Source organism: Phyllobates terribilis, unplaced genomic scaffold, assembly GCF_046119375.1.
Source record: "Phyllobates terribilis strain yellow unplaced genomic scaffold, ASM4611937v1 Scaffold_12__6_contigs__length_324123572, whole genome shotgun sequence".
NCBI classification, from domain to species: Eukaryota; Metazoa; Chordata; class Amphibia; order Anura; family Dendrobatidae; genus Phyllobates; species Phyllobates terribilis.
In genome coordinates this window covers 104,599,668-104,611,787 of record NW_027362772.1, presented here as the reverse complement: position 1 = coordinate 104,611,787, position 12,120 = coordinate 104,599,668, and positions in this window count along the sequence as shown.

Genomic DNA, 12,120 nt, shown 5'->3' with positions numbered 1-12,120 from the left:
CACACACTCGCACACACTTGCACACACTCGCACACACACTCATACACACTCGCACACACTCGCACATACAGCCCTACACACAATCGCACACATTCACACACACACTCGCACACACTTGTACACACTCACTCACACACACTCACACACAATCGAGCAAACTCGCACACACACACTCACACACACACTCACACACACACTCGCACACACTTATACACAATCGCACACACACACTCGTACACACACTCGCACACACTTGCACACACTCGCACACACTCGCACACACTCACACACACTCGCACACACACACTCGCACACACTCGCACACATTCGCACACATTCACATGCACACACACTCGCACATACACTCACACACACTCGCACACACTCACACCCACTCACTCGTGCACACTCGCGCACATTTGCACACACTCGCACACACTCGCACACTCTCGCACACACACTCGCACACACTCGCACACACACTCGCACACACTCACACACACTCGAACATACTCGCACACACTCGCAAACACTCGCACATACAGTCCTACAAGCTCACTCACACTCGCACACAATCACACACTCTCGCACACACACGCACACACACTCGCACACACTCATACGCACTCGCACACACACTCGCACACACTTGCACACACTCAAACACACTCGCACACACACTCGCACACACTCGCACACACTCAAACGCACACACTCGCACACACACTCACACACACACACACCCACTCACTCGTGCACACTCGCGCACATTTGCACACACTCGCACACACTCACACACTCTCGCACACACACTCGCACACACTCGCACACACTCGTACACACTTTGACACACACTCGCACACACTCACTCATACACAATCGCACACACACACTCGCACACACTCGCACACACTCGCACACACACCCGCACGCACTCGCACACACTTGCACACACACGCACACACACTCGTACACACTCGCACTCACTTGCACACACTCGTATGCACACACTGGCACACACTCGCACACACACTCGTACACACTTGCACACACTCACACACACAGTCGCACACACTCGCACACACACGCACACACACACGCACACACTCGTACGCACTCACACACATACTCGCACACACTTGCACACACTCAAACACACTCGCACACACACTCGCACAAACACTCATATACACTCGCACACACACGCACACACTCGCACACAGAGTCGTACACACTCACACACACACTCGCACACACTCACACACACACTCACTTACTCACACGCACACACTCGCGCACACTCACACACACTCACACACTCACGCACACTAGCACACACTCGCAAGCACACACTCACACAGACTCACACACACTCACTCACACTCGTGCACACTCACACACACTCGCACACACTCGCACATGCTCGCACACATTTGCACACACTCACACTCACTCGCACGCACTCGCACACACTTGCACACACACGCACACACACTCATACACACTCGTACACACTCGCACACACACTCGCACAAACACGCACGCACACACTCGCACACACTCGCACACACTCGCACACAGAGTCGTACACACTCACACACACACTCGCACACACTCACACACACACTCACTTACTCACACGCACACACTCGCGCACACTCACACACACTCACACACTCACGCACACTAGCACACACTCGCAAGCACACACTCACACAGACTCACACACACTCACTCACACTCGTGCACACTCACACACACTCACACACACTCGCACACGCTCGCACACATTTGCACACACTCACACTCACTCGCACGCACTCGCACACACTTGCACACACACGCACACACACTCATACACACTCGTACACACTCGCACACACACTCGCACAAACACGCACGCACACACTCGCACACACTCACACCCACTCACTCGTGCACACTCGCGCACATTTGCACACACTCGCACACACTCGCACACTCTCGCACACACACTCGCACACACTCGCACACACACTCACACACACTCACACACACTCAAACATACTGGCACACACTCGCAAACACTCGCACATACAGTCCTACAAGCTCACTCACACTCGCACACAATCACACTCACTCGCACACACACTCGCACACACTCATACGCACTTGCACACACACTCGCGCACACTTGCACACACTCAAACACACTCACACACACACTCGCACACACACTCGCACACACATTCATACACCCTCGCACACACTCGCACATACAGCCCTACACACAATCGCACACATTCACACACACTCGCACACACACTCACACACACACTCGCACACACTTATACACAATCGCACACACACACTCGTACACACACTCGCACACACTCACACACACTCGCACACACTCACACACACTTGCACACACTCGCACACATTCACACGCACACACACTCGCACAAACACTCACACACGCTCGCACACACTCACACGCACACACTCGCACACACACTCGCACACACTCACACCCACTCATTCGTGCACACTCGCGCACATTTGCACACACTCGCACACACTCGCACACTCTCGCACACACACTCGCACACACTCGCACACACACTCGCACACACTCACACACACTCGAACTTACTCACACACACTTGCAAACACTCGCACATACAGTCCTACAAGCTCACTCACACTCGCACACAATCACACACACTCGCACACACACGCACACACACTCGCACACACTCAAACACACTCGCACACACACTCGCACACACACTCGCACACACACTCATACACCCTCGCACACACTCGCACATACAGCCCTACACACAATCGCACACATTCACACACACTCGCACACACACTCACACACACACTCGCACACACTTATACACAATCGCACACACACACTCGTACACACACTCGCACACACTCACACACACTCGCACACACACACTCGCACACACTCGCACACACTCGCACACATTCACACGCACACACACTCGCACATACACTCACACACACTCGCACACGCTCGCACACACTCAAACGCACACACTCGCACACACACTCGCACACACTCACACACACTCACTCGTGCACACTCGCGCACATTTGCACACACTCGCACACACTCGCACATGCTCGCACACACTCAAACGCACACACTTGCACACACACTCGCACACACACACACCCACTCACTCGTGCACACTCGCGCACATTTGCACACACTCGCACACTCTCGCACACACACTCGCACACACTCGCACACACACTCGCACACACTCACACACACTCACACACTCAAACACACTCGCACACACTCACAAACAATCGCACATACAGTCCTACAAGCTCACTCACACTCGCACACAATCACACACACTCGCACACACACTCGCACACACACACACCCACTCACTCGTGCACACTCGCGCACATTTGCACACACTCGCACACACTCGCACATGCTCGCACACACTCAAACGCACACACTCGCACACACACTCGCACACACACACCCACTCACTCGTGCACACTCGCGCACATTTGCACACACTCGCACACTCTCGCACACACACTCGCACACACTCGCACACACACTCGCACACACTCACACACACTCACACACTCGAACACACTCGCACACACTCACAAACAATCGCACATACAGTCCTACAAGCTCACTCACACTCGCACACAATCACAAACACTCGCACACACACACACACTCGCACACACTCGTACGCACTCACACACATACTCGCACACACTTGCACACACTCAAACACACTCGCACACATTTGCACACACTCACACTCACTCGCACGCACTCGCACACACTTGCAAACACACGCATACACACTCATACACACTCGTACACACTCGCACACACACTCGCACAAACACGCACGCACACACTCGCACACACTCACACCCACTCACTCGTGCACACTCGCGCACATTTGCACACACTCGCACACACTCGCACACTCTCGCACACACACTCGCACACACTCGGACACACACTCACACACACTCACACACACTCAAACATACTGGCACACACTCGCAAACACTCGCACATACAGTCCTACAAGCTCACTCACACTCGCACACAATCACACACACTCGCACACACACGCACACACATTCGCACACACTCATACGCACTCGCACACACACTCGCACACACACTCACACACACTCACACCCACTCACTCTTGCACACTCGCGCACATTTGCACACACTCGCACACACTCGCACACTCTCGCACACACACTCGCACACACACGCACACACACTCGCACACACTCGTACGCACTCACACACATACTCGCACACACTTGCACACACTCAAACACACTCGCACACACACTCGCACACACACTCTCACATACACTCATATACACTCGCACACACACGCACACACTCGCACACAGAGTAGTACACACTCGCACACACTCACACCCACTCACTCGTGCACACTCGCGCACATTTGCACACACTCGCACACACACTCGCACACAATTGCACACACTCAAACACACTCGCACACACACTCGCACACACACTCGCACACACACTCATACACCCTCGCACACACTCGCACATACAGCCCTACACACAATCGCACACATTCACACACACTCGCACACACACTCACACACACACTCGCACACACTTATACACAATCGCACACACACACTCGTACACACACTCGCACACACTCACACACACTCGCACACACACACTCGCACACACTCACACACACTTGCACACACTCGCACACATTCACACGCACACACACTCGCACACACACTCACACACGCTCGCACACACTCACACGCACACACTCGCACACACACTCGCACACACTCACACCCACTCACTTGTGCACACTCACGCACATTTGCACACACTCGCACACACTCGCACACTCTCGCACACACACTCGCACACACTCGCACACACACTCGCACACACTCACACACACTCGAACATACTCGCACACACTCGCAAACACTCGCACATACAGTCCTACAAGCTCACTCACACTCGCACACAATCACACACACTCGCACACACACGCACACACTCAAACACACTCGCACACACTCGCACACACTCGCACACACTCGCACACATTCACACGCACACACACTTGCACATACACTCACACACACTCGCACACACTCAAACGCACACACTCGCACACACACTCGCACACACACTCATACACCCTCGCACACACTCGCACATACAGCCCTACACACAATCGCACACATTCACACACACTCGCACACACACTCACACACACACTCGCACACACTTATACACAATCGCACACACACACTCGTACACACACTCGCACACACTCACACACACTCGCACACACACGCACACACACTCGCACACACTCCTACGCACTCACACACATACTCGCACACACTTGCACACACTCAAACACACTCGCACACACACTCGCACACACACTCGCACATACACTCATATACACTCGCACACACACGCACACACTCGCACACAGAGTCGTACACACTCACACACACACTCGCACACACTCACACACACACTCACTTACTCACACGCACACACTCGCACACACTCACACACACTCACACACTCACGCACACTAGCACACACTCGCAAGCACACACTCACACAGACTCACACACCCTCACTCACACTCGTGCACACTCACACACACTCGCACACACTCGCACACGCTCGCACACATTTGCACACACTCACACTCACTCGCACGCACTCGCACACACTTGCACACACACGCACACACACTCATACACACTCGTACACACTCGCACACACACTCGCACAAACACGCACGCACACACTCGCACACACTCACACCCAATCACTCGTGCACACTCGCGCACATTTGCACACACTCGCACACACTCGCACACTCTCGCACACACACTCGCACACACTCGCACACACACTCGCACACACTCACACACACTCAAACATACGAGCACACACTCGCAAACACTCGCACATACAGTCCTACAAGCTCACTCACACTCGCACACAATCACACACACTCGCACACACACGCACACACACTCGCACACACTCATACGCACTCGCACACACACTCGCACACACACTCATACACCCTCGCACACACTCGCACATACAGCCCTACACACAATCGCACACATTCACACACACTCGCACACACACTCACACACACACTCGCACACACTTATACACAATCGCACACACACACTCGTACACACACTCGCACACACTCACACACACTCACACACACACACTCACACACACTCACATACACTTGCACACACTCACACACATTCACACGCACACACACTCGCACACACACTCACACACGCTCGCACACACTCACACGCACACACTCGCACACACACTCGCACACACTCACACCCACTCACTCGTGCACACTCGCGCACATTTTCACACACTCGCACACACTCGCACACTCTCGCACACACACTCGCACATACTCGCACACACACGCACACACACTCGCACACACTCATACGCACTCGCACACACACTCGCACACACTTGCACACACTCAAACACACTCGCACACACACTCGCACACATTCGCACACATTCACACGCACACACACTCGCACATACACTCACACACACTCGCACACACTCAAACGCACACACTCGCACACACACTCACACACACACACACCCACTCACTCGTGCACACTCGCGCACATTTGCACACACTCGCACACACTCACACACTCTCGCACACACACTCGCACACACTCGCACACACTCGTACACACTTTGACACACACTCTCACACACTCACTCATACACAATCGCACACACACACTCGCACACACTCGCACACACTCGCACACACACCCGCATGCACTCGCACACACTTGCACACACACGCACACACACTCGTACACACTGGCACACACTCGCACACACACTCCTACACACTTGCACACACTCACACACACAGTCGCACACACTCGCACGCACACACTCGCACGCACACACACTCGCACACACTCGCACACACTTGCACACACTCGCACACACACTCATACACACTCGCACACACTCGCACATACAGCCCTTCACACAATCGCACACATTCACACACACACACTCGCACACACTCGCACACACTCGTACACACTCACTCACACACACTCACACACAATCGAGCAAACTCGCACACACACACTCACACACACACTCACACACACACTCGCACACACTTATACACAATCGCACACACACACTCGTACACACACTCGCACACACTCGCACACACTCGCACACACTCGCACACACTCACACACACTCGCACACACACACTCGCACACACTCGCACATACACTCACACACACTCGCACACACTCAAACGCACACACTCGCACACACACTCACACACACACCCACTCACTCGTGCACACTCGCACACATTTGCACACACTCACACACACGCACACACTCTCGCACACACACTCGCACACACTCGCACACACACTCGCACACACTCACACACACTCACACACTCGAACACACTCGCACACACTCACAAACAATCGCACATACAGTCCTAGAAGCTCACTCACACTCGCACACAATCACACACACTCACACACACACACGCACACACACTCACACACACTCGTACGCACTCACACACATACTCGCACACACTTGCACACACTCAAACACACTCACACACACAATCGCACACACTTACACACAATCGCACACACACTCTCGCACACACTCGCACACACTCGCACACACTCACACACACTCGCACACACACACACTCGCACACACTCGCACACACTCGCACACATTCACATGCACACACACTCGCACATACACTCACACACACTCGCACACGCTCGCACACACTCAAACGCACACACTCGCACACACACTCGCACACACACACACACACTCACTCGTGCACACTCGCGCACATTTGCACACACTCGCACACACTCGCACATGCTCGCACACACTCAAACGCACACACTCGCACACACACTCGCACACACACACACCCACTCACTCGTGCACACTCGCGCACATTTGCACACACTCGCACACTCTCGCACACACACTCGCACACACTCGCACACACACTCGCACACACTCACACACACTCACACACTCAAACACACTCGCACACACTCACAAACAATCGCACATACAGTCCTACAAGCTCACTCACACTCGCACACAATCACACACACTCGCACACACACGCACACACACTCGCACACACTCGTACGCACTCACACACATACTCGCACACACTTGCACACACTCAAACACACTCGCACACACACTCGCACACACACTCACACACACTTATAAACAATCGCACACACACACTCGTACACACACTCGCACACACTCGCACACACTCGTATGCACACACTGGCACACACTCGCACACACACTCGTACACACTTGCACACACTCACACACACAGTCGCACACACTCGCACGCACACACTCGCACGCACACACACTCGCACACTCTCGCACACACTTGCACACACTCGCACACACACTCACACACACTCGCACACACACACTCGCACACACTCACACACACTTGCACACACTCGCACACATTCACACGCACACACACTCGCACACACACTCACACACGCTCGCATACACTCACACGCACACACTCGCACACACACTCGCACACACTCACACCCACTCACTCGTGCACACTCACGCACATTTGCACACACTCGCACACACTCGCACACTCTCGCACACACACTCGCACACACTCGCACACACACTCGCACACACTCACACACACTCGAACATACTCGCACACACTCGCAAACACTCGCACATACAGTCCTACAAGCTCACTCACACTCACACACAATCACACACACTCGCACACACACGCACACACACTTGCACACACTCATACGCACTCGCACACACACTCGCACACACTTGCACACACTCAAACACACTCGCACACACTCGCACACACTCGCACACATTCACACGCACACACACTCGCACATACACTCACACACACTCGCACACACTCAAACGCACACACTCGCACACACACTCACACACATACCCACTCACTCGTGCACACTCGCGCACATTTGCACACACTCGCACACACTCTCGCACACACACTCGCACACACTCGCACACACTCGTACACACTTTGACACACACTCGCACACACTCACTCATACACAATCGCACACACACACTCGCACACACTCACACACACTCGCACATGCTCGCACACACTCACACGCACACACTCGCACACACACTCACACACACTCACACACACTCACTCGTGCACACTCGCGCACATTTGCACACACTCGCACACACTCGCACACTCTCGCACACACACTCGCACACACTCGCACACATACGCACACACACTCGCACACACTCGTACGCACTCACACACATACTCGCACACACTTGCACACACTCAAACACACTCGCACACACACTCGCACACACACTCGCACATACACTCATATACACTCGCACACACACGCACACACTCGCACACAGAGTCGTACACACTCACACACACACTCGCACACACTCACACACACACTCACTTACTCACACGCACACACTCGCGCACACTCACACACACTCACACACTCACGCACACTAGCACACACTCGCAAGCACACACTCACACAGACTCACACACACTCACTCACACTCGTGCACACTCACACACACTCGCACACACTCGCACACGCTCGCACACATTTGCACACACTCACACTCACTCGCACGCACTCGCACACACTTGCACACACACGCACACACACTCATACACACTCGTACACACTCGCACACACACTCGCACAAACACGCACGCACACACTCGCACACACTCACACCCACTCACTCGTGCACACTCACACACATTTGCACACACTCGCACACACTCGCACACTCTCGCACACACACTCGCACACACTCGCACACACACTCGCACACACTCACACACACTCAAACATACGAGCACACACTCGCAAACACTCGCACATACAGTCCTACAAGCTCACTCACACTCGCACACAATCACACACACTCGCACACACACGCACACACACTCGCACACACTCATACGCACTCGCACACACACTCGCACACACACTCATACACCCTCGCACACACTCGCACATACAGCCCTACACACAATCGCACACATTCACACACACTCGCACACACACTCACACACACACTCGCACACACTTATACACAATCGCACACACACACTCGTACACACACTCGCACACACTCACACACACTCACACACACACACTCACACACACTCACATACACTTGCACACACTCACACACATTCACACGCACACACACTCGCACACACACTCACACACGCTCGCACACACGCACACACTCGCACACACACTCGCACACACTCACACCCACTCACTCGTGCACACTCGCGCACATTTTCACACACTCGCACACACTCGCACACTCTCGCACACACACTCGCACATACTCGCACACACACGCACACACACTCGCACACACTCATACGCACTCGTACACACACTCGCACACACTTGCACACACTCAAACACACTCGCACACACACTCGCACTCATTCGCACACATTCACACGCACACACACTCGCACATACACTCACACACACTCGCACACACTCAAACGCACACACTCGCACACACACTCACACACACACACACCCACTCACTCGTGCACACTCGCGCACATTTGCACACACTCGCACACACTCACACACTCTCGCACACACACTCGCACACACTCGCACACACTCGTACACACTTTGACACACACTCTCACACACTCACTCATACAGAATCGCACACACACACTCGCACACACTCGCACACACTCGCACACACACCCGCATGCACTCGCACACACTTGCACACACACGCACACACACTCGTACACACTGGCACACACTCGCACACACACTCGTACACACTTGCACACACTCACACACACAGTCGCACACACTCGCACGCACACACTCGCACGCACACACACTCGCACACACTCGCACACACTTGCACACACTCGCACACACACTCATACACACTCGCACACACTCGCACATACAGCCCTTCACACAATCGCACACATTCACACACACACTCGCACACACTCGCACACACTCGTACACACTCACTCACACACACTCACACACAATCGAGCAAACTCGCACACACACACTCACACACACACTCACACACACACTCGCACACACTTATACACAATCGTACACACACACTCGTACACACACTCGCACACACTCGCACACACTCGCACACACTCACACACACTCGCACACACACACTCGCACACACTCGCACATACACTCACACACACTCGCACACACTCAAACGCACACACTCGCACACACACTCACACACACACCCACTCACTCGTGCACACTCGCACACATTTGCACACACTCACACACACGCACACACTCTCGCACACACACTCGCACACACTCGCACATACACTCGCACACACTCACACACACTCACACACTCGAACACACTCGCACACACTCACAAACAATCGCACATACAGTCCTAGAAGCTCACTCACACTCGCACACAATCACACACACTCACACACACACGCACACACACTCACACACACTCGTACGCACTCACACACATACTCGCACACACTTGCACACACTCAAACACACTCACACACACAATCGCACACACTTACACACAATCGCACACACACTCTCGCACACACTCGCACACACTCGCACACACTCACACACACTCGCACACACACACACTCGCACACACTCGCACACACTCGCACACATTCACATGCACACACACTCGCACATACACTCACACACACTCGCACACGCTCGCACACACTCAAACGCACACACTCGCACACACACTCGCACACACACACACACTCACTCGTGCACACTCGCGCACATTTGCACACACTCGCACACACTCGCACATGCTCGCACACACTCAAACGCACA